This window comes from Orcinus orca, chromosome 7, assembly GCF_937001465.1.
Source record: "Orcinus orca chromosome 7, mOrcOrc1.1, whole genome shotgun sequence".
NCBI lineage: Eukaryota > Metazoa > Chordata > Mammalia > Artiodactyla > Delphinidae > Orcinus > Orcinus orca.
In genome coordinates, this window is record NC_064565.1 from 32,093,132 (window position 1) to 32,118,175 (window position 25,044).

At 35.7% G+C, this 25,044-nt stretch overlaps 1 protein-coding gene across 1 annotated transcript in view; it reads right to left on the reverse strand.

Moving 5' to 3' along the window:
• Window positions 1–25,044, reverse strand: part of LRP1B (LDL receptor related protein 1B) — a 1,810,989-nt gene that overhangs the window by 831,416 nt on the left and 954,529 nt on the right. The gene's annotated exons all lie outside the window — the stretch shown is intronic.

Genomic DNA, 25,044 nt, shown 5'->3' on the forward strand with positions numbered 1-25,044 from the left:
TTCTGTTACTAATAATAAGAGTCCCTCCTTTGGGAATATTTCAGTAGCCAAATGCTGGGTGTAGTGAGTGGTACACATCTCTATTTAATTTCCTCAAACAAACAAACAAACAAACTGGGGAATGGGTATCAGGAGCCACCATTTTACAAATAAGTTGAGGTCACACAAGATCAGTTAACATGCCTGAAATCATATTACTAGAAATCATTATTACTAATAAATAAAGAAGCAGGACTTTAAACTCATATCTATCTGAACTCCAAATTTTTAGGTTGGAACCTCTTTGGAATGTATGAGGTTTTAAAAAACTGCTATTATTTGAGATAAATGTACCTGATGCAAGGAGAAATTCACCAGCTGTTGGTGAAGTATGCATAATTATTTCTTGGTGTGTAGTTATATTCCTTAAGAAGCCATGAATTTAGAACTGGGAGGCTGCAAGTGTTATGCACTATAAGAAGGTGAAATGAAAAAATATCCTAGTGACTAAAGTTGGATGGAGGGTGAGTCTCACCTATATTTTCTGAAGCTTTCAATCGTTTCAGATAACATTTTTTGAAAATTAAATATTGCATGGATTACCTAATTAATTTTCATACTCTCAACCCTAAATAGGTAACATCGCTATACCCTTTTACCAATAAGATCTACTGCCTCCCACCTATATGGCTGTCTGAACTATATCAGTATCTTTCCTTTATTTTCTGACAGGAGGCATCTACTCTGGTGGCCAATCGAATGATCCCTTATCATAGATATTAGATCTTTTAATACTAAACTTCCCGAAAGAAAGCTGAACGCCAAGATATAAAACCAAATATTCCCAGACTCCAAAAGCTCACAAGGAGAAATAGAAATGAACCTTGCAGGACCAACACTGCTGAGTTAAGAGTAAACACTGCAAAGGCAAGCACAGTGCCTAGCACAGAGTAAGTGCTCAATAAACTCAGGACAGGGAATGGAACTTTTCCTTGAATGTGAAATTAGAAACTAAAGATGAAAGCAAATTCTTAGAAGTACAAGAAACGTCTGGGATAGATGTCTAACAGAAGGCATCCTAAGAGGTTCCCAAAAAAACAGTTTCCCTTGAACACCTTTTCCCCCTTCCCCACACTAGTGACCACACTAGGTCACTAGGTGACAACGGAAATCACTGAAACCATCATGTTGGTGGTTAGAAGTTATTCTCTCTGACTCCGTAGGGGAGAATAAGGGTGTGTATTCTTCTCTTTCTCAAGACAAGTGTGAGACAGAGAGGCAAGTCGATAGAATCACTTGCTAGATCGAGAACACCTAGAAAGGCAACCTGGCTTCTTATACCCTGACTAAATGCTTGTTGAACTGAAAACCTGCAGTTACCTCTGGGGTTTCTGGCAGAATAGAGTGGAGCACAGTGAGAGAGCTCTTACAGAGCATGAAGTGGTGTCCCCTTGAGTGTGGGAGTCTAGGCAAACATAAGAGGCTTGCTGAGGCTTCCGTGAATAGTGTGCCTGGAAAAACGATATAGAGAACCACTCTCCTACATATAATTCTTTATGAAGACTTCTGTCTAGAGTACATAAGGGTCTTCATTAGTTCCTGTGGCTCTTTGTGAAGAGGCTTGGAAGTAAATGGTGTAGACAGAAGCTTTGGAGATGCCATGCAAGGTAGTGAGTATTGGACCATCATGGAACCAAGCAATGTTGTTACTTATCTCTAAAGGAGCCCTCAAGGACTTAGAGGACCACATACATCAAAGGCAAAAAACCAAAACAAACAAACAAAAATCTACTCTGATGAGACCATCAGGTTGTTAGAGACAATTAGCAGAAGATGAAACTAGGTCAAGACAGAGCAGGACCTTAGAAGATGCCACACCATCAATAGATGGCTAGTCATATAACACCCCTCTGCCTTCCCACCCATTATTTGTCCTCCCACCCATTCCCACTCCCCACATCACAACCAGGAAAGAAAAGCCTGGGAGGAAAGATCCTGCAACAAAACCACTATCACCTTTACAATGTACTAATGTAGGAGAGGAAATAACTTCACAGACTATGCCCATCGTTATGTCAGTTCCCTAAAGCCTGTAATGTGCCTGTAATGTGCTGGGAGAAGGGGAAAGGAATAAGAGGTTTCAATATGATATGAAATAGTAGTTTGGGATAGGGCTAAAAAAAAGCATGAAATCTTCCTAGGATGTTAATAAGAGAATATAAAGGCATATTTGACAGAGCACAGTTGAATTCCATGATCATAAAATAACAAAACTGATAAATATCTATAGATATAGATATCTCACTAAGGTGAGACTGCTTAATAAACTGATTATGTATTTGAGTAAATGAGTTAAATGTGAATGCACAAATTCATGAATAAGTGAATGACAACATGGAGGAAGGCATCTTTTCTTATATTTCAGGACCTCTATTTTAGAAGTTATTAGGAAGCAACAGTATGCTAGTTATTACAGTTCTGTGAGCCCCCTTGCATTAATAAATGCTCCTCTATTCTCTAAACCAGAGTTAATTTAATTTCTCCCAAATTCCCCACAGGGTTGTGATCCCCAAAGTGAAATCCTGGCATCAGTGATGTATGAGGATAATTCTTTGCCTTGGCATGTCAACAATAAGGAGAATGATGCTTTCACATGGTAAATGTGATAGAACACATAAAAACAGTTTCACAAGGCTAAAAACTTCTCTAGCCATGACTTTAAATGCATTTCACCGAATCAGGAGATGTATGAGATGGCATACACAATAGCTATAACCAAGGATAAATTAAAAATCACAAAGTTATGCAATTTTTTAATGTTGCTGCAATCCAGTATCAAAAAAATTTATGAGGGAATAGTGTATGTAGGAATCTAATCCACTTTTTTAAGGTATAGAATACGTTTCAAACAGGTTAAATGAGATGCCAAGATTCTCAATGACTTAACACAGGGCTTGATCAAGAAGCCAAGCCTCTTTACTCCCAAGCATGTCTCTATTCTTCAACCTTGATCACCTCAGTGGTAGTAGAGCTTTATGAATTTGTCAAAGTAGGATATATATTATTAGTTGGCGTATAAATTTCATATAGCTATGATCATGGTCGTAAAGCAACAGAGGAGATACATTTCTAAAATAAACTTTATCCAGACTCTGGAGTTTATACCACACAGATAATACTATGAGCCTGATACTGAAAGGTTTGCTGGAAATCAACCCTCATTTGCACAATCACTACTATCACTGAGGAACAGAGCAAACTAGGGAGTAAAGGGATTATCTCAGCTAAAAAAACCACTGTCCTCATATCCCTCTTGCCACCATAATAGTAATGGGATGAGCTCTGAAATCCTAGAATTCTCAGCTTCTCTCTGTTGCCTACAATTGTTGCAAATATGGCCAAATGGGATGAATTATGTGTGGTTGAAAAAAGCATGAAAAAAGGCAAACCATCTCAGGTCCAAAAGTCCAGGAAAACGGAAGGGAATGCATGAACATAATACAAAACATCAGTTAATCCAAGAATGCTTTAACAATGTTAGGTCATAAATGAGTTCTAGCAAGTTGATATAAAACTTAGGTTTTTGAATACCAGAGCCATTTAAATGGTTACAGCTACCCAGTTCAGCTCTTTTTCAAGATTATTTGAAAATCATGATGACGATAAAAAATGCTTTAATGATGTTAGGTCATAAGTGAGTTCTGGCAAGTTGATATAAAACTTAGGTTTTTGAATACCAGAGCCATTGAAATGGTTACAGCTACCCAGTTCAACTCTTTTTCAAGATTATTTGAAAATCATGATGACGATAAAAAACCTTTTTCTATGTACTGGTAGATAAACCCAAAGGTGGAGTGTTTTTCTTCTTAATTATCAGCAGAAATTTTGAATGCCAACCATATTTTGATATATTATTGCTAATTTTATGATGAGATTATCACGTTTATGATAGATTATGATCACATCTTATGAAACAGCAAACAGTGCTATTTTTACCATTTTAATTTATTGCAATATTTATTAAAAAACACATTTTAAAAACAATTTTTAACCTTGGTTTTTAATGATCTATGCTGAAGTAAATGTCAACAGTCTCTGGTATTTGAGAGGCTGCCTCATCCCTGTCATGCAGAAAATGAGACTCTAAATATCTTTTTAAAGGCTTATATTGCATTATGCACTAATCTGCAAGTTATGTGACTTGAACTTTTCAAAGCAACTTGAATTCTCTGAAAATTATCTAAAGAGTAGAGTCGCAATCTAACAGCAACAAAAAAAGAGGCCTCTCTTTCTTTACAATAAACATTAAAGTAAAGGTAATGAACATAGTTGGTTTGCTGTCAGTAAGAGGGAAATTATTTAAAGGACTTGTTTTATGCAATGTCACTTCTTGGCTGCTCATTCAGTGTGGTTCATCAGATAGGCTTGTCTCACTTGTGGCAGTAACAGAATTCAATCTCGGCTTCATTCACAAAGTGACTAATTAAATTGGGATAAAAGTGTGCTCACAGAGGCTGGGCCATTGCACACACATACACTCTCTCTCTTTGAAAGTTCAGCAGCTGATTGAAAAGAAGGAGTAAAAATTTTCCTTAAATGTGTACTTCTGCACCAGTAACTATGTCCTCTTTGCCAAGAGACAACATTTTTAAGGCAGTAAGTCTATTCAATTCTTGACAATACAGTTGTGAAAGAAAGAGAACTGAATTGGAACCTTTCCTTTAGAGGAAACCTTTTTTTTTTTTAATATATTTACCAATAGAAATGGTCTAAATAAGTGATATATAATAGATGTGTTATAAAACACTATTTTTAAACTGCACAAAATTGCTATTGGTTTCTCTTTTTTCACTTGCAGCAAAATCTTTTTTCAAAGGGGTATTTTGATAAGCAAATCATTTTGTACCAGCTACATTCAGCATTGACATAGAGGCTGTCAATTCCATTGAGAAAGATTCCTTCATTCTTTTCGTTGTCAGCATAACATTTATTATCCCCTTAGTTTCTTGCAATAGTTTAAGGATTGTAATGCTTCATGCATTGTTTAAGATTAGTTGACAGCAATCGTTTGGTCTGGAATGTTAGAAGTATTAGCTCCTAAACTGGTTCTTAACTGGTTAGCTTGTTAACTGGTGTCCCTTAGTCATGACAAAACTTTTATAAAAAATAATGCAGCAAACGCAGAGCGGCTGGGCCCATGAGCCATGGCTGCTGAGCCTGCGTGTCCAGAGCCTGTGCTTCGCAACGGGAGAGGCCACGACAGTGAGAGGCCTCGTACCGCAAAAATAAAATAGTAATATTAATGCAGCAAAAAGTTCAATTAACTAATAATTAAGTCCTTTGCATCTTCAGAATCTGTTAGGAAGCAATAAATGTCAGTTTTTAAAGGGGCTTATTATAGCAAATGGCCTCTCAATTTGCTATGGTCTTTGAGAAAAGCCAAGAGAGACAGACAGGCAGGCAGGCAGACAGACACCTGTTTGAGAAAAGAGATACAACTAAGAACAAGATATGCTTACAAAATGTAATGTAAACATTTTAGAAAGACTCTGGGGTATGTCGACCAAACACTATTAACACTGGTGACTTGTAAAACTGTCAATATAAGAAAGAGCATGACCTAGCTTTGTCATTTTACTTCTACAATAGCAACAAGTTTTAAAAATTACTTCATTTCAGTAGAATTATTTAAAATGAAACGCATGGTATAATCTAATTTATTATGTCTCCTTCTAGCTGCTGCATTCAGCCTACGGATAAGGTTTATTTGGTTCACAGTTATTTTTAATTGGTTTTTAAAATTTAAGCAACAGTATAAAAATCCAGATTTATGTTTTGTCCTTAAAACTTCTGGAAACCAAGGACCTGAATTATTTACAAAACAATAATCAGCTGTACTCGAGCTGCTGTTTATCTCACTTTGGATGAGAATGGCACTATCCAGTTTGGGCACACTCCTCCCTCTTTGGATTATCTTATGGCTAATTTACTTCACTCATTAACAATATTTGCTTACTCTTAGTAGGATACTGAATTTATGATCTTTCTATTAGCACTAAAAGGTATGATTAAGATATCAATTTAGGGCTTCCCTGGTGGTGCAGTGGTTGAGAGTCTGCCTGCCAATGCAGGGGACACGGGTTCGAGCCCTGGTCTGGGAGGATCCCACATGCCGCGGAGCGACTGGGCCCGCGAATCACAACTGCTGAGCCTGCGCGTCTAGAGCCTGTGTTCCGCAACGGGAGAGGCCGCGATAGTGAGAGGCCCGCGCACCGCGATGAAGAGTAGCCCCCGCTCGCCTCAACTAGAGAAAGCCCTCGCACAGAAACGAAGACCCAACACAGCCATAAATAAATAAATAAATAAAAGATATCAATTTATGGAATAAAGCCACGAATTTGAATCTCTCTAAACCTCAGTTTCCTTATCTGTAAAGTGGAGATATAGTAATAGCAGTACCTCACAAGGATATTATGATGAATAAATAAGAAATGAATAAAATGGCATAGCATGGTGCCTGGATTGTAGTAATATTCAATAAGTAATCTATTAGTAGCATTAACAATCATAGCAGAATGTCTGTCATATCGGAATTGTAAACACAGCTAAGGATAAGCATTAGTTTTTGTAGGTAACTTACATCCCTGTGGCTCTTCATAATGTGGGGAGAAACTAACAGACCTCTTCAGATTATCTGCATTTCATACATCCAGATAGTGTCTGATTTCAATCAATTTAGGTATATGAATTTTTGATGCTTTGGAGAAGGCATATATCACCTAAATACAATTTTTTTAATTTCTAAACTTTTTTCTAATAATTCAACTACTTTTAAATCTTTGTGCTATATTTACATTTGTTGTTGTTTTCCAACTCTTGCTTAACTTTTTAAGAAATTTTTTTAGGATCTGTAGCTCAAAATAATAGAGCATTTAGACTTAGTCCAGAGACCCTTAGTTGTGTTATTGTTATAAGACAAAAAAGGAAGGAAGGAATTTATGTATTTATTTAATTTTTTATTCTTCCTCATAGTATTTATGTATTTAATTTTTATTGAAGTATAGTTGATTTACAATGTTGTGTTCTTTATAGTATTTATAATAAAAATTAAAGGATAGGTGAAATAGCAACAGTTTCTCTTTATACCTTGGAAAACTTAGTAGATGATAATATATCATTGAAAACTTTTTTCATGTGGTGTTTCGAATTATGGGGATAAAATCATACTCTGTAGTTATTATTTCTAGGATGATTTTATGCTTTATATAATTTTTATCATAGAATATTTAACTATCCATGTTTGAAAGATAATTTTTTAAAAACTATAACTTTGAAAGATATTTAAGCTTCATTTGATTATAGAAATCATTAGATTTGCATGACTTTTTATATAAAAAGATTCATTTTATATGATTTTATTGAAATTATTTATTGAAAGAAAATATTGGGGAAAATTGTATAACCTTTACTTATGCTCACAATTGATTATGATGATATTCCAACTCTATTAAACAAACTCTTATCATTAGCATAGTAAAACATTATTATTTTCTCTACAATGCATAACTAAGTGAAGTTTGCTTTTTAGAATTGGTAAATCACACGTTTTAAATACGCAGTTGGAAGAAAAGTACAGTGCTACTGAGTACTCATTATATCAGCTTGGAAAGTGACAAATGTTCATTTTATTTTATGAATAAAAATAAAATTTTAATTGAAATATTATCAGTTAATATTAAAATATTATCAGGGGGTACTGGATTTTCTGACTATCCCTCAGCAAGATAACATTGACACTTAAGTAAACATTGAAAAAGGAATTGCAATTTACTTTCCTCCCATGGAATCCGTGTCACTGAATGCCTCCTTTAGAACTTCTAGTATCAGAACTATAGATACTGCGGGGGGGGGGGGGCAGGGCTAATAACTAGGAAAAGGCATGAAATAACTTACAGATTGAGGTACAAGGTAGAATTTTAATATCAAAGATATTTGAATCATCCAGATAAAAAAGATGTTTATAAGTGATAAACTTAGGTCAGCCTTCAGACTTTTTGCATGACTATATACTAGAGCACTACCAAGTTTGAAGTTAGTTATTTTCTGAATCAAGAATGCTACAACCTGACCAAATGTTCTTCATGTGTAAAGGTACCAGAAGTAATGATCAGATACAGAAAGATTTTAAAAGCATGCTACCACATACAACTATTGAAAAAAATATCCCTGAAAATCTATACCACTATAACAAGAGATCAATCAAATTTAAGAGTTCTGGAAAAGTTGTTAAATAAAAATAGGAAAATATAGGAAAATATTAAAGAGTGAAATAAATCTACGCAACAGTAATGGAACTCAGCAGAACCCTGCAGGGCTTCCCCACCACCGCCACCCGCCAGTACAAAACCAAGCAGTTAATGATCAGAAAAATAGAGTCACAGACTCAGTGTCTGATACACATTCCTGAGTTGTTTTACAGATAATATAACTGAAGCCGGGGGAGTGTGGGGGGATGCTAACTGCATGATGACCAGACTGTAGCCATGACATAAGCTGCTCCATCTTGAGCAGTACTGGATCTATGACTAGCACAATTCTAAGAACTGGCCTCAAGAGAATGGATTAATGTTATTGCTCATAATAATCTATATCTTTGTGGACATCAAAATAATCGTAGCTTGCTCTGCCATGTATGTAAGAGGGCACCTAAAACTGTCAGCAAAGAGATGCCACAGACCCATGTTGACACCTTCCACTCTGAGAATATGGCATCCTATGTCAGCAGGAAGCAGTTACAGAAGATGGACCTTCGTTCCTAATCCCATAGAAATGGAATGATGTCTGACAGTGGGGATTTGTAAGCATCTCCTCTGCCTCTTCTCTGTTTGATCATCCTGTTTTCTTTAGACCTTGTTAATCATAAAGATGAGATCATTAGGCAACAGTTAACTTAGCTCCTGATTTCTGCTTTACTAAATATACATAACACCTTACCTAACCTGTTGATTCCTTTCCTAGATGAGAAGGAGTAAGCATGAAGAATTAAGTAAAGAATGACTGACCTTCTACCCCTAGATTCCCCTTAGTAAATGTGGAAGTGGACCTTGTGAGCACAGGCAAACCACATGGGCAAGAGAACATCCAACTGCAGATAGACCATGTGAGTAAGACAGCATCTAAAGAAAGATCAGGAGAAGTCAGCAGGTCTGCATGCAGTGGAAAGATAACAAAGAATCTGACCTCTTGCCTTAATGATTAACTGAGATTGTTTCCCCTTTTTCCTTTTAAAAACTGTCATAGCTGAGCAGAACCTTTGGAGGTGGTCTCTGGACATAAGTCCACCATCTCCCCAGATTGCCGGCTTTTCTGAATAAGCACCCTTCTTCTCTACTGAAGCTTGCCTCTCAATTTATTGACTGTTGAGCGGTAAGCAGCCAAACCTGCACTCAGTTACAGTAATAAGTCTAATATCTAAACAGTAAATCCTTCATTTTACATTTTTGATTTTAATAATAAGAAATTTAAAATTTAATTATTTGAAAAATGTAAACTATCAAATGAAAAAATACTTTTGTAAACACTGAAAAACTAAATAAAATAGGGCTCCTATAATAACAGATAAAAGACAAAAGAAAGTGTTAAAAACAGCAAACAAACAAAAAAACCTAAAAGCATAAAAGATGACATAAGTAAGAACATTTCAAAAGGCTTCTAAAGGAAAGCAAAATCTCACAGATAACGTCACAATTTTACATGTGATGAACTCGAAATATAAATACACATGAAGATTAAAAATTTTTTTTAAATGAACAAGATTTGCAAAATAGAGAAAATAGGTATAGTTGAGCTACTCTGGGCAAAGCAGATTTAAATGTCAAAAACAAATTTAAAAGGGTGAAGTAGATTCCTTTTTTAAAGAAAGTAAATGCAGAAAAATAAACTTTTCCTTCTTTTCTGCATTTCTCTACCCTTTTCCAGTCTTTCAAAGAAGTCCCAAGGAATGAAGGAAAAAATCAGATAGTTACAGTAGGAATGCAAAAAGTAAGAAAAGTTAATCTACAGTTATTTGACTTCCAAACAGGAATTAATTAAAAATTCCTGGAGAGGATTCAAAAGGAAGACTCAAACATACCATAACAAAGAACTTGAAAGACTAGAGGGAAAGAAGGAAGACCCTGCAACACTGCCTCTTGGAGAAGAGATGAGTCACTTGGCTGGGGGAAGGGAGAGAAAGGGACGACAGTCTTTGCATAAAAGTCCTGAGGAATAAGATAAAATATCAGAACTGGTTGGGAACTAGGGTATCAGGAAGGGAGGAAAAAGATTTTGTCTAGAGAAAGCTAACAGGTAGTCAAAGAAATGAGGTAAGGTGGCTAACCAGAGCCTACCCTTCCCTTGCCTTGAAAGGGAGCATTTGGGGTCACATTAAAAATACAAAAAAACCTTGTCAGCTTTGGTAGTGCCTGAGGGTCCTCATCAATAATTGACTGCATATTGCTCAAGACTTAACCAAGCAGGATGATTAAAGGTACCCTGAATGGGAATCCCAATAGTCCACAGAAGCCTAAACTGAAAGAGGGGCTATGATGGTGATATGGAAGGGGAAGCTCCAGAGAGAAACTGCAGAGTGGGGGAAACTACCTACATAAATATATTATATCCTTGAAACTTTGTGAACAAAACAGCATGTTTATATCACACAGCAAAGACATAAAACAACAAAATGATAGACAAACAAGGTGAAATTACAAAAATCTGTCTTTAACTGAACACATATACCAAACAAGAGTATAGTGACATAGGGATTTAGTTTGGATTTGTCTACACATAAAACCATATGATATAAATTACATTTTTAATTTTTTAAAATTTTAAGTAACACTGGAATATTCACAGAAATAATATTTTATTAAGCCATAAATAATACTCAATAAATTCTCACAAAACTAATGTTGGGAAGGAAAAACTTTTCCTCCATCCTTTTAGGTTTACTTCCTCTGGGAGCTTTTAAATTAAACTAACAAATGACAGATTAAAAAGAGAAAATAAAAGTTTATTAATGTTCATACGGGAGTTCACAAAAGAAGTAGGCCATTAAATGGCTAAAGTTAGGGGCTGATATACATAATTTAATTAGGAAAAGGAAGGGAGGAGAAAAGGCTCTTACTGATAGGGATAGAGTAGCCTAATCAAATAGTTAGTTCAGAAATCCCACTAGGGGACTGTAGATAGAGAGGGAATTTTAGGGGGCTTTGGGAGTCTGCAGTAAGTTAATCATCACTCAAGAAAGCAATGGGAAAATCCTGAAACAATGTGGGCTTGCTTGACTCATGAAGCAAAGCAACTTGCTCAGCATCAAAGCCAGACAGGCTTGCCTAACAACAAAACCAAGCTAACTTGCTTAGCAACAAAACCACGCAATGGAGGCATGACAATAAAACAATAGTAGAAAAATAAAGCCTAAATCCTGCCTAGTGATGTAAACAAATTAATGACCCTTAGGACATGCTCTCTGCACACACACAAAAAAACAATAATTTAGGAAAAGGTGACATTTCAAAGTGAAAGACCCTCATTATATTGAGACTTGAAATAATTTTTCCATAGCACCATGACAGTCCCAGATGAGCCATATAGGGTCAAAAACCTCCCCCGCCCAACAGGTAGGAGGAGTTAATGATGGATGACTTGAAGAATGAGGAAGAAGGTAGTCTTTTTCCCCTCCCCTCTTTTCTTTTGATTATAAAAATGTAATGCACTAAGTACTCAGGGCAGCGCAATGCTCACTTCCCTGCCTGCTTGTAAGCCTCACAAGCGTCCTATTCTAATAAATCACTTCTCATCTATCACTTTGCCTCTTGCTGAATTCTTTCTGCACTGAGACATAAAGAAATGGAGCCTCCCAGAGGCCCCCGAAATGCCACCTAGCAGTTTCCTTATGGGTTTCCTTAAGAAAGAAAATAGGTTTCTTGGAGAACAAGTATGAGATGAGAAAATTTGGAATAATGTTTGTTTTTGCAGGTGGTCTTTCCCGAGAGAGAATCACGATAGCTTCACTCTTGGTCTCCCTGGGAGTGCAGTCACCCCATAGAGAGGATTTATGGCAGCATCATTTCCCACAAGTTTCTTCATCTGGTCAGATAAGGGAAGTTTGAGAACACTTCTTTCTGCATCTGTTGAATCTTAAATGTTTGCAATTTAAGATAATCTTCATACCAAATCTGGGGTTACAAGTGAGCAAACACACTAAATATACAGCCCCGTTTAGAGATTTTTCACACAAAATAAATAGTCTGTTGAGTCAAAGATAGGCATCTTCACTTAAGAGAATAGTCAAGGAGAAAGGTCAGCCAATCATCCAGTGAAATAAGCTGAATTCATCGTGAAAAAATGAAAAGGTAAATAAATTGAAATAAAAGCAGGTAACAAAGATGACAGAGTAAATATATTTAATGTATACTGAGCTTGTATAAATTAGTAAGAATGATTCTAAAACCACAATAGAAAAACAAAGGCAAGCAGGAAAACAAATGCAAACAACAAACAGGTACCGTTCAGTCCTCCTTATTCGCGGATTCTGTATTTGTGAATTAATCGACTTGCTAAAATTTATTTGTAATCCCAAATCAATACTCTTGTATTTTTTGTGGTCATTCATGGACATGATCAGAGCAGCAAAAAAAACTGAGTTGCCTGACGTGCACCTTCCCAGCTGAGGTCAAACAAGGCAATGCTCTGCCTTTTTGTTTCCACTTTCATACTGTATACAAATTTCCTTTTCCTGGTCTTTTTAGTACTAGATTTTTCCCATTTTTTTGCTTTCTGTTGGTGATTTGGCTGTTTAAAATGGCCCCCATGTGTCTTGCTGAAGTGCTGTCTCGTATTCCTAAGCTCAAGAATACTGTGATGTGCCTTATGGAAAAAATATGTGTTAAGTAAGCTTTATTCAGGCATGAGTTACAGCACAATTGGCCATGAGTTCAATGTTAATGAGTCAACAATTTATATTTAATAAGGTGTCTTTAAACAGAAGCACACATAAAATAAGTTTATGTATTGATCTGTTGATGAAAATATTGTGACCAGAGGCTCTCAAGAGCACAACCCTGGAATTCCCCAGGAGCAATGGTTCAATACCGGTTAATTCAGTGTTCACTGCAACTTTACAGAATATAACTATAATGAGTAATGAAAATCTACTATATTTGAAAAATTAAAACTCTGATTAATAATCAGGGAAAGCCAAATTAAATAATATTAAGCTGCATTATTTTAACTTATCAGATTTGGAAATTTTTTTTTTTTAGGAAAGAGAAAAGGTGCATCAGTGTTGAGCAGAGCATTGTTAAATCAAGTCTGCAACAGAAATATAGACTGGCACCACCTTTTGAGAAAGTAAATTGACAATATGCATAAATAGCCTTACACTTGTTCATAACTTTGGACTCCGTAAATTTTTGAGGAATTGGAACTGGTACTAGGGAAATTACTAGATCTGTGAACAAAAGTCTCCCTGTAATGTTGTCAATCACAGTATTATTCCTAAAACAGACCAATATACAAAACTCAACTTCTAATTTTCTCCATCTCACACTTAAGTGGAAGCATAACACTGCTCTTTTCAAAAACAGTAAAGAAGAAACTACTGGCAAGGAAAAGAATCCTTATCAAAGAGAATTAGTGAACCAAAGGGATTTACTGCTCTCAGAGCAACTAAAAGCTCAGTTAAATAAATAAATAAATAAATAAATAAATAAATAGAGAGAGAGAGAGAGAAACCTTGGATATTTCTAAAATAAAGAGCCACTAGAAAGCTTTCTTGAACAAACAATGGACAAAAATGAGGGTGACTTGTCTTAAAACAAGAACCCTCATGAAGCCTTTGGCTAACATAGTGCTGAATAAAGATTCTTTTAAATAACAATTGATTAGTTTGGTCCCCTTAAGAACATTTTCAGCTCCTTTTCTCAAAGTTCAAATGGCTGTTCAAGTCTAAACTACTCAGCATTAAATTCTAAATAAAGTTTGCAGTTCAGTGCTCTTTTTTTTTTTTAAAGTTTTAATTCTTTGGAAGAGTTCCTTACTAGCAAGAAATACCAACATTGCTGCCTCACCTCTGGGGATAGATGCCAAGATACTAAGAAAGATGATGTTTAAAATGCAATTGCTTTACCTTTAAATTCATGGCACACAGAATTATATCCAGGATGCTTATGTGTAATATCTTGTTTCTGATATACACAAACTACAAATTGGTAGCAGTCACTATTGAGATATTCAGATCCAGAGATACAGTAATATAAATGCATCTAGTATAAGTTTAGCTACTAGAAAATACATGCAATTTTAAAGCAACACTCTCCATTCCCTAAAATCCTAAAGAGTAGTTAATTAACAGGCAATTCATGAAACATAAAAGAAAAATCAAATAAGGAAAAAAGGCAATAATGAAATTATTCTCAAGGAAAACTCAGAATTAAGTAAATGTGTGTGGGTGTGTACATATATACACACACTTCAAGAAGGGAGGCATATTAATGCCAGGCAAACGTTCTATTTTACTTTTTCTTTGCTTTTATTGAAGTACAGTTTACATATACTATTATATTGGTTGCAGGTGTACAACATAGTGAGTGAGATACAACATTTATATACATTATCAATTGCTCACCATGGTAAGTCTAGTAAACCTTCTGTCACTATACAAAGTTATTACAGTATTATTGACTATATTCCATATACTGTTCATTACATCTCCGTGACATTAATTTCACAGCTGGAAGTTTGTACCTCTTAATCTCCTTCACCTATTTTGTCCCCCCACAGCCCTGGTAACCACCTGTTTGTTCTCTATATCTATATCTGTTCTGTTTTGTTTGTTCATTTGTTTTGCTTTTTAGGTTCCACATATAAATGAAATCATATGGTATTTGTTTTTCTCTGTATGACATATTTTAGTTAGCATACTATTCTCTAGGTCCAGCCATGTTGTCACAAATGGCAAGATTTCATTATTTTTTATGGGTGAGTAATGACCCATTTTGTGTGTATATCTAGATCCATATCTGACTATAGATAGATAGATAGATACAGATAAAGATATAGGTATAGATATCAAATCCATCTTTATCCATTCATTTATCTATAGACACTGAGGTTGTTTCCATATCTTGCCCATCGTAATGCAATGAACACAGGGGTGCATTATCTCTTTCCAAATAAGCATTTTAATTTTTTTTTGAATAAATACCCAGAAGTGGAAGTGCTGGATCATATAATAGTTCAATCTTTAATTTTCTGAGAAACCTCTATACTTTTTTCTATAGTGGCTGCACCAATTTACATTGCTATCAACAGTTCATGAGAGTTCCTTTTTCTTCACATTCTTGCCCACACTTGCTTTTTGTTGTCTTTTTGATAATAGTCATTCTGATAGGTATGAGGTGATATTTCATTGTGGTTTTGATTTGCATTTCTTTCCCTGATGATTAGTGATGTTAGTGATACTGAGCATATTTTCATGTGTCAGTTGGCCATCTGTAGGTCTTCTTTAGAAAAATTTCTATTCAGGTCCTCTGCCCATTTTAAATTAGATTGTTTGTTTGCTAGCTTGTTTGTTTGTTTATTGAGTTGTGTAAGTTCTCTATACATTTTTATATTAACCCTTTATCGGATATATCATTTGCAAATATCTTCACCCATTCAGAGGGTTGCTTCTGAATTTGCTGATGGTCTCATTCACTGTGAAAAAGCTTTTTAGTTTGATGTAGTCCTATTTCTTTATTTTTGCTTTTATTGCCCTTGACTGAGGAGACAGATCCAAAATAATATTGTTAAGATCAATATCAAAGAGCATACTTTCAATGTTTTCTTCTAGGTGTTTTATGGTTTAAGGGCTAAACTTAAGTCTTTAATCCATTTTGAGCTTATTTTTATATATGGTGTAAGAAAGTGGTTCATTTTCATTCTTTTGCACATAGCTGTCCAGTTTTCCCAACATCCTTTATTGAAGAGACTTGCCTTTTCTCCACTGTATATTCTTGGCTACTCTGTCATAAATTAATTGACCACATTAGTGTATGTTTATTTCTGGGCTCTCAATTCTGTTCCATTGATCTCTGTGTCTGTCTTTATGGCAGTACCATACAATTTTGATTACTAGAGCTTTGTAGTATAGTTTTAAATCAAGGATTGTGATACATCCAGCTTTGTTCTTCTTCCTTAAGATTGCTTTGGTTATTCAGGGTCTTTTCTGGTTCCACACAAATTTTAGGATTATTTGTTCCAGTTCTGTAAAATGCTATTTTGATAAGAATTACATTGAATCTGTAGATTCATTTGGTAACACAGACATTTTGACAATATTTAGTCTTCCACTCCATGAGCACAGAACACCTTTCCATTACTTCGTGTCTTCAATTATTTTTCATTAATGTCTTGTGATTTTTAATATACAGGTCTTTAATCTCCTTGCTTAAATTTATTCTTAGGTATTTTATTATTTTTGATGCAATTGTAAATGGGATTGTTTCCTTAATTGTGTTTTCTGAATTTGTAATTAGTGTATAGAAACATAATAGATTCCTGTATATTAGTCTTGCATCCTGCAACCTTGCTGATTTACTAATTCTAATAGTTTTGGGGTGGAGTCTTTGGAGTTGTCCATATATAGTATAACTTTTAAAATTATTTTCTAGTTTTGCTGTTTTAATCAAGTGATTTCCACTACCCTGTCTTCCAGATTGCTGATTTGTTCTTCTGTGTTCTTAATCTGCTGTTGATTTTAGTGTATTTTTCATTTCAGTTACTGTATTCTTCAGTTCTGATTTGTTCTTTTTTTATGTTTTCTATCTCTTTGTTGAAATTCTTACTGAGTTCGTTCATTCTTCTCCCAAAACTGGTGAGCATTTCTACTACTATTGATTTCAACTCTTTATCTAGTAAATGTCTTATCTTCATTTTGTTTAGTTCTTTTCCCAAGGTTTTGTCCTGTTCTTTCACTTGGAAGGTATTTCTTCATCTTGTCACTTTGCCTAACTCTCTGTGTTTGTTTCTATGTATTAGATATATCAGCTAGGTCTCTTCATCCTGAAAGAGAGATCACATGTAGAAGGTGTCCTGTGGGGTTCAGTGATGCATTCTCCGCTGGTCACCAGAGCCAGGTACTCCATGGGTATTCTCTGTGTGAGCAGCATGTGTCCTTCTTTTGTGGTTGGATTGTGATTGCTGCAAGCATGCTGGTGGGTAGGGTTTGACCCCCAGGCCAGCTGGCTGGAAGGCCCAGCTGCCACTGCTGTGGGCCTGCTGGTGGTGGGGCTGGCCCTGGGCCCACCTGGCTGAGCAGTCAGTCCACATGACCCTTTAATGGGCACACTGTTGTGTGAGTTCAGCTCCTGGAGCAGAAACCACTTTGGAGGGGTGTCAGTACAGGCTGGGGCATCCCTCTGGGTGGGGCAGAGCTTGCCTCATGGTGCAGGACCCACTTTGGAAGAGCACCAGTGCTAGCCAGGGTTGCTTGCTAATGGGGTGGGGCTGGAACCACTTTGGAGGGGCCAGCTGTGGCAGGTCCTCAGGGGAACACTGGGGCAGGGTACACAATGTTAGCTAAGTTGATGGAGAATTACTGAAATGGTACCCACCAGTGCCAGGCAACTGGAAGGAGAGTTAAAAAAAAAAAAATTGCCTGCCATCACTTCCATCTCCATATTATGTTTCACCAGATCCTTATCCCTCTAGCACATATGCTAGTTAGAGGATCTCCTTGTTGTATGACCCAGGTGGTTTTCAAGCTGCTGCCTCTGCACTATGACTTGGAGCAAGTGAGTCTGTGCTGAGCCTTTCAAGAATGGAGTGTCAGTTTCCCACAGCCCTTCGCTCTCCTGGACAGAAGCCCTGCTGGTTTTCAAAGCTAGATGTTATGGAGGCTCATCTTCCTGGTGCAGTCTCATGGGCTGGAGGCCTGATGTGAGGCTTGGACCTTCAGTTGTCATATCCCTCCTGCCAGAGGGTGGCTACGTCAGGGTGTGGGTTCTGACTAGGTGGAGTTTCTGCCCCTACCTGTCTTGATGTGGCCTTTTCTTTATATTCTTAGTTACAAAAAAAAAATCTATTCTGCTAGTCTTCAGGTCATTCTTAGAGAGAGTTTTTCTAAATGTAGTTGTAGTTTTGATGTGTCCATGGGAGAAGGTGAGCTCAGTACTCTGCCACCTTGATCTAGACTCACCGGAAATGTTCTGTTTCTATATGAGGGGGTATCCCACAGCTATGCTTCATTCTATTAAAATGGCCCACTTGAAGGTAGTTATCCCTTTAATACATTTGTAGCAATGTTCGTTCCGTCTTGAATTTATACTATAAACATGATGGAGAGTAAAAATCAATGAAGCGAAAATACAAATTTTATAGAACTCTCACCTATTTAGAAATAAAATTATGACATATTCATAATCAGTAACTATGAATACCCTTTCTTCTTAGTATTATTTTTCCTCTCACAAAAGAATGTAAACTTTCAAGGATTACATTCATTTGAAGTAATATTTTAAACATTTTACCTTGTGATTTGACCACACTTTTTCTTTATCCCAGACAGTTTTTACTATGTAGTCCGAGAATAGGCTAGAGATAAGCAAACTTATCAGCTTGGCACTCATGTGTCACAAGAATGGAATAGGATTCAAAAAAAAAGATCATATTCTGGATTCTGTTCTACTAATTTCCTGAGGTTGTGGGCTGGTCACTTAATCTCTCTCGACCAGATTATTGCCTTCTCTGTCAATCTTAAAAATTCTGCTTCTATGGCTCAAATGACAGGTTTCAGGACTGACAATGTGATGAAGGTAGTGGCTCATTAGCATGAAAAATATTCATTACCATAAGAAACACTCTGTCTCAACTATTTAAATCATTATAGAACACATGTTCTCAACACAAAGACTATGACATATTTTGGCTTTTAGCTCTCCTTCCCAGAGATAACTAGTTATTATCATGTTCTCATGTAATCTTTCAGGGATTTTCTATGTATAAAAACTGTGTTCTGTGTGTAATGTGTTTTACTGGATGTGAGCCAAGACCAAACCAGTTTTAGACTTAAGTAAATGTAAGATGAAAGAAATAAAAACATCAAATTAATGATACTGATGGGATTCAGGACACAATACTCCAAAGTATGGCACCTTGGTATTCAATATATTGAATATCTTAAGCTGAAAGAATTTGAGAAAATAGCAGAAATAGGAAAGTCACCCTAACCTTCACTCCCCTCAACCTTCTTCTCTGTAACAGGTCACAAAACTCCCATGTGAAAGGTACCCTCCATGTACCAGAAGAAAGGAAGACATTCTGATTACCATGGATGGGAAATTTGGGACTGAGAAATCTGTACAAACAAAACTTTGTTAAACTAACGCTTATCTTCCTAGTTACTTTTCACCATTTACTACCCAAGGCTAGATCTCGCTGCCTTGTCAGTTCCTCACAAATTTATTGTCTTGGGGGTGTGTGGGTGGGTGTGTGTGTGTGTGTGTGTGTGTGTGTGTGTGTGTGTGTGTGTGTGTGTGTGTGTGTGTGTGTGTGTGTGTGTAAAAGGTATAAAAGTTTTCTGGTCTGGTCACTTCTTCAGGTCTTCATTCTCTTGTGAAGGGTCCCATGTACATGATGAAATACATTAAAATCAGTATGCTTTTATCCTGTTAATCTGTCTTCATCAGTTTAATTTTCAGACCCAGTCAGGGATCCTAAGAAGGTCGAGGGAAACTTTTTCCTTCCCCACAATACAGTATATCTGTCTAGTAAGGCATATGTACTAAAAATGTGTTTTTACCTTTAGCAACATCACCTTACCTTATGATCTGTCTAGACTTTTTACCCTACTCCCTAGCCCATACCCAAGATGCTGTCCCTGCCAAACTACTTCATTTCCCTGACTTATTGTGCTATTTTCTCTAAAAAAATTCATATTGTTCCCTTTACCTAAAATATCTCCCTTCCTTCTGTCTTCTCTTCCAATTCCTACTCATTGTTCAAGACTCAGTTCAGATTATTGCTTATGGGAAGTTAGCCTGACTTGTAAGACAAAGTTAGGCACATCTCTCCTAAAACTCTTATTCAATTTCTATCGTTTTTAAGGTCTGTTTTTCCCACTAGACAGTGACTTTAAATGTCAGGCAACAGAACCTGGATGCTATGCATCTTTGCATCCCTACTTCTAAGTACCAGGCCATCATAGGAAGGGCTTGAATTTTTTCTGTCATTAATAAAGAAGCCATTGATAGCACTGTTAACGTTAAGTTGTATTTTATTCAGAATTCTTTCCTTTTAGATATTTCATTTCAGTCAGGGTACCATTTTGTACATGCTAAAGGCCATCTTTTACAAGGCAGTTTTATGTCTCTACTGTGTGATTGAGAGTGTAAACATGAGTAGCCTTTGTATAAAAGTAAGGTATTTGGGGCTTCCCTCGTGGCGGGAAGACCTTCCCGGTCTGGGAATATCTCACAACAGTGAGAGGCCCACATACCGCAAAAAAAAAAAAAAAAAAAAGTAAGGTATTTGCAACAAAAATATCCTATTCAAATTTATGAACTATTCCAATAGTTCATAAAGTCTTGTCAATGACACTGCACTTCTATCTCTTTCCATCTAAAGCATTTCAGCTTCTTTTGATATTTATTTTCATCATATATTTTCAGCAACTGAAAGGATGGAATCTATAAATTAATCTAACAATTACATTAAAATTATAAATATTAATTTTTTCACCAAAGGCATCTCTTCAATAGCTACTTATTGGACCAGGTTCTGTTCTAAGAGCTGAATATATAACAGTGAACACAACATGCAACATGACTAGAACTTTAGAGCTTAAATTCTAGTGAGGTGAGCAGAGTCAAAAAATAAATAAGCAAAATACTTAGAATCTTATATGCTAATAATGCTATAGAAAAAAAATAGCAGAAAATGAGTTGGGTAACACTGGGAGGGGGGTTTGATTTGAGTCAGGTAGTCAGGGAAGACCTTACTGAGAAACAAATACTAAGGAGGTAAGGCAATGCACCACGTATTATTAAGGAAGAAGCATTCCAGATAAAGAGAACAGCAAGGCCCTTAGGTAAATATATCCAGTTAATATCCAAGAGCAGCAGCATAGCAGTGTGAGCTGCGGAGTGGAGGGAGGAGGAGGAAAGCTGTGAGTCATGAAGTTAAAGAGATAAAGAAATAAGAACTTTAACTATTGAGAAGACTTTGGCTTTTATTTTGAGGGATATGTGAAGCCACTAGCAAATTCAAAGCAGAGGAGGGCTATGATCTAACATACATTTTAATAGGATGTTGGGTTAGAAACAGAAGAAGAAAAACCAAGAAGCAAGAGAAGATACTCAAAAGAGGTGGCATGTGTCACAAGCTGGATCCTAAGGTACATGGGAAAGATTTGTGAAATTTACAAGGGATGAATCTACATTGTTCACCCCTATCATCCTCTAGTGATAGATGCAACAGACAAGTGGTGAGCAGTGAGATCGACATATTGGGAGTATTATACTAACCTTTCTATCCTCAAAATGTTTGGTGTCTGACATGAAAAAAATATAAATACGACTATGAAATGAAAGTATAATGAAGCAAAAGAGGGGAGAGGTAGGGCTAAGGAATGAGGTGACCTTTAAGGATAATCACAAACATAGGTAGCAATCCTCAATTATTTAGCATCTCTTGACTATGGTTTCAAGGTATTACTACACAGATATACTTAGCTGTTAGAAGAGTTTTAATAGAGACATATCCTACTCCAAGTATATGAAGAAGTTATTGTTATTGCAGTTTGGGCTGCGATAACAAAGATACTATAGACTAAATGGCTTAAACAACAAACATGTATTTCTCACAGTTCTGGAGGCTGGGAAGTTCGAGATCAAGTCTGATGCATAGATGACTGTCTTCTCACTGTGTCCTCATATAGTGGAGAGAGAGAGAGAGAGAGAGAGAGAGAGAGAGAGAGAGAGAGAGAGCGAGCGCGAGTTCTGGGCTCTTCATCCCTTTATAAGAGCACCAATATCATCATGGGGGCTCCACCTCCATGACCTCATCTAAATCTAATTACCGCCTAAAAGCACCACCTCCAAATATCATCACATTGGGGATTAAACCTAACACGAGTTCTGAGAGGACACAAACACTTAGTCCATAGCATCCAGGTTGGATGCAGCCTGTGAAAAGCTGAAAATAATCTTATTAGTCATTGTACTCAATCTAAGCAATGACATGCCAACTGAAGATGTGAGTAACGAGAATCACATGGTTGGAAAGGTTCTAGGACGACTTCTCGAAGAAATATAGAGGACGGATTGCAGATGAGTTCAAGAAGAAGGAAACTAGAGGCCTAGAGGTCATTTGCTAGGATATTACCTTAGTTCAGGTCTTTGGGAGTCAGAAAAAAAAAAAGAATATTTATGGGGTTTTAATAAAATCTAATTAAATGGGTTAACTGACAAGTCTCCTACATTCTGAAATAACATAAAGACATTACGAAAGGGAATGATTAAGTAGAATATATATGTATTCTCCATGTTTTGTCTATATTAGGGTACTAATATTAACGATTCTGATCATGACACTAAAATGCAATTTTATTCTAAATAAAAATAATGAAGAGTTTTCTTTTTTCCCTTGAAACTATGTTTAAGGACTAGTTCTGTAAATAGCAATGTGTTTATCTTTGACAATATGATGTTAAATGTAATGATCATTTTTGACTCCTAAGCAAAAGGACTATGTATTGCACACATATACTTCTGTCCTATTACTGTGATTTGTCATTAGTGTATTTAAAACTGTTACAGTTGTAAGAGGAAACTTCGTCATTTTGATTTTGAAATATGAATATTAAATATATGTATTCATTATAGAATATAATATCAATTTATCACATTAAAGTATGGAAATTGAATTAAAATGAGGTCTTTATATTTACAAATATTTGAAACAAATATTCGGTGGTTATTTTTGTCTTTTTTAAAAACTGTTTTTGCTAACATTCCTAGGCAATTTATGTAAATATGATGTGTAAGTGACCTAGATAATCGCTTTTATGTTTCTTCTAATTGCAATATAATCCACATCTTTCACTAAATCTTTAAAGTGTTTTCAGTATGTGTTACACACTTAGGTCCCTCAATTTTAATCAGTAATTCAGTAGGCCCACCATCTCCCTGACAGCTCCTAAAGAACTTCTACCAAATCCCAGGGACTTCTTGGAAAGTAACAGGTAAACCAGTATAATCTTCATTTTTACTGTAGAGTAAATTGAAGCCTGAAAAGTTTATGTGATTTCCTCAGTGTAACAGAGGAGGAACAGACCTGGGACCATGACAATGATTTTTTTTCACAAATTCAGTACCTTTTTTAATATTCCACCTTGACAAAAAATCACTTTGTTCAACAAACAATGGCAATTTTGTATTATGTATGCACTGTTATTTCCACAAGATGACACTTCCATCTTCTTACCACACACTGATCACACATTCTGATTTTCCTTTGATTGCATATTTTATGAGGTTCTGTTCTTAGTCTTGCAGCTCATTTTGCTATTCCCTGACCACTTACATAACCTTGTTAGCTAGTATATAACATTAAGCTGTCTGATCATGTTTATATCTTTCAGTTTCATACTTCCAACAGATTTTATTAAAATTTTACTTAATCCTTTTTTGTGATTATTAATAAAGATTACAAGCAAACCTAGGAATGACTTAAGTACCTTTTCATTTATCATTGACCTTATCCTGCTGTCATTTTTTCCTTCTCCAAATCAATACAATGAAAGTAATTTCATCTATTTTATGAACAGGAAGATAATGTGGTCTCTGTAGGATAAGAATTATATGTTTGTTTATTTCACTTCTTTTTGGTAATTCAAAAGTAACATTTTAGATGTGGTCGAACTTAAATATTGAATACTACTGCTCCTAGAGTTCATTCTTGGTGCTTTGTGCTACTTTTAGTGGAGTTTGTTTTAAAATACTTGTACTGTGGTCTTTTTAAAATGTTTCAGAATCAAGTTGCACCAGATACTAAGAGACAGATGGTAAGTAGTTTTAACTCCAAGCCATTGAATAGGAAGTGGAGAAAGAAAAAGAAAGTAAGGAAAAAAACACAAAAATTGGAAGGCTTAGAAATACCTTAGATTGATCTTACCATGAGAGACTAACATATTAGACTACACTGCTTTCTTTTCTGAATTATATAGTGATTCCTAACTTTAAACAAGTATTGACATGGGATTGGGGCAAATAATATAAATTTAAAACTTCTGAATATTAGCAGAAAAGTTATTTCAAAAAGATAAAACTGAAGAACAGTTCTATAGTATGATTCCAAAGAATAGGAAGTGATGAATTTCTGTAAATGTCAGTCTCAGAAATTCAATTTGTTGACTTCAAGATGAATTAAACTGACTTAATTAAGTTACAATGTAACTCAATCAAATAAACAGACAAAAACATAAATAGCTAAACAAATCACTAATCTCTGAAATATACCAGTGTTTCTCAAATTTACTAATTTAAAAAGAAGTGCTGGGTTCTTGTTCAACATACGGATTCCTAGGCCATCTCTGGAGATAGTAAGCCAACAGGTTTGAATAGTACTAAGGTATAATCATTTTTAATCAAGTCCCCAAATCAGGCAAGTATGAGAAACACTGAGACAAAGGGTCAGTTGCTGGCATGGGTCATGGTCTTGAGGTACATTATTTGTTTGTAATTCTGAATCTGACAGTCAATATATTTTAAAGTAAAAATAAGGATTTGGTTTGAATTTAAAATTAAGTTCAGACTTTTCTTGAATGTATCATTTGTAAAATCCATCCTTTTGTATGTCCTCCTGTCAGCATTAAGTTACTTGAGCACAGGAACTAGATTGTCTTTATTTAGAGCTTATCTCCCAATACCAAAGTCCAGAAACTTTTGCATCATCTTTGATCAAACTTTTTGCTAAATGAGTGAATGCATTAATTACTATGTACAGAAATTACCTGTATGAGGGAATATTTTAGTTTATTCA